Source organism: Solanum stenotomum, chromosome 4 (assembly GCF_019186545.1).
Source record: "Solanum stenotomum isolate F172 chromosome 4, ASM1918654v1, whole genome shotgun sequence".
Taxonomy (NCBI): Eukaryota; Viridiplantae; Streptophyta; class Magnoliopsida; order Solanales; family Solanaceae; genus Solanum; species Solanum stenotomum.
Genome location: NC_064285.1, coordinates 20,570,880 through 20,572,879, shown reverse-complemented (window position 1 = coordinate 20,572,879; position 2,000 = coordinate 20,570,880).

The following is a 2,000-nucleotide window of genomic DNA, read 5'->3' as shown; positions in this document are numbered from 1 at the left end:
AACTTTAAAGTAATGAATGTAAATCCACTCATACCTATATGCATAAACATTAACAATAATTAAGTACAAGTTACTAATAAACTACAATAATTGATTAAAGAAACACACACACACCCCCAAACAAATATAAAAACAATTCAAGTTAAAGCCAGTAGTTATTGGATTTTTTTAATGTAACTATAACCCCACACATACAGAACACACATACCCCACAGACACAACACAATACTCGACATATCTTTGTCTTCTTAGAATTAGGTCTGTAACCCCACACAGACACAACACAACACAACACCCAACATATCTTTTTATTTTTAGGATAAGGTTATTTATCTGTAACCCCACACAGACACTACACAAGATCCACTGTAACCCCACAATACAACACAACACAACACCCAACTCGTCTTTGTCTTCTTGTATGTTAAAAAGAGAACAGAACTCAAACAAATATAACCAACCCACACTGAAAAATACTTTAGAACATACCATAACAACATATGTGACAATATGAATATATGAATAACAAGTTACATACGAAGTTTGATATCTAACAGTACCATAACATAAACCCTAATAAATAAGCATAAAGTTACATTTCACTCAAAGATCGAAACCAATATTTAACAACATATCATGAACCCTACGAAATCTAAGTATAACAACAACAAAAAAACAAAATAAAATCAAGAAAAAACTAACCTTTGAACTCAATCACGATTCTTGATGACTTAGAAGAATGAAATCGACCCAAAGATGCACGATTCAAATCGACCCACACATGCACGACTGAAATCGAACACTAAGTACTAAAATCCAACATAGAAAATCAATTATGAGTATGTAAATCGAATTTCTAAAATTAATTTTTTGAAGATAATGCTCTTTCCCTTGTTCCTTTCTTTTCCTTTTTGGTAGAGTTAACTTGAAAGTGATAGTTTTACTTTTGGGAAAGTTGAAAAAGTGATAGCTTTTTTGAATTTTTGGGAAGTGTAAAAGTTATTTTGAACTGATAGCTTATACTTTTTAGAAAGTTGAAAAAGTGGGCCCAGCGCGTGTTGAACAACTCTTTCAGCCTATCTGATTTATATTGCCACGTAGGTCAAAAAGTGGTAAAAAATTAATAAAAAAATAAGTTCGGGGGGGTAATAGGACCTTAATAAAGGTTAGGTGTGTCTCTGGGATTTCGGGCATAGGCTGGGGGGGTACTTATGCATTTTCCCATTTGTAAATGATAAATTTTAGATGATTCATATATATTCATATATTTTTCACATTTGTTGTGAGTTTTTATTTTATTTTAAATAACTCTAAATATTTTAAAATAATATATTATGAAGTTAGAAGATCTTATTAACTTGAAAATACATTCGTGACATGTATAATACAAAAAATAGCCAAAAATCCCTCTAAACTATTACCCAATTCCCAACTACACACGTATTCATCACGGAAGTCCTATTACCCCCTTCAACAATTTTAAAGTGGAATTATTTGCTCCCTAAATGCTGAGGTGGCAAAGAAAGTGTAATTCACTCTCTTTGAGAGAGTGAGAGGTAAAAATAATAATTAAAACTTCAATTTTAAAATTGTATTTTTATTTTATATTGATTTTCTATTTTCTTTCGGTTTTTGTTTTATTTTTTTTAAAAAAAATTAAGTTTCCTTTTGGTTTTTGTTTTATTTTTTCTTTTTACCTTTTTTCTCTTTTTGTTTTCTCTTCACCGGAGCAACACCGGCGGTAACTCAGCTCCACCACCAAGTCGCCGCCCTCGTCAGCTTCCCACCATTAATCTGATTTTCATCCTCAAATCACAGTTTTTTCACGTTAGATAAATTTTTCATTAGTGTGAAAAATTGACAATAGCTTAAAATCGAAATTCAAGAGGATCAAATTTTAGTGTCATTCATGGAGAAATTTAGAAACCCTTTAGTGAAATTTATAAGTTTCCTTAGTTGTATTATTATGACCCAACCACCGTACATAATTATCACGACAT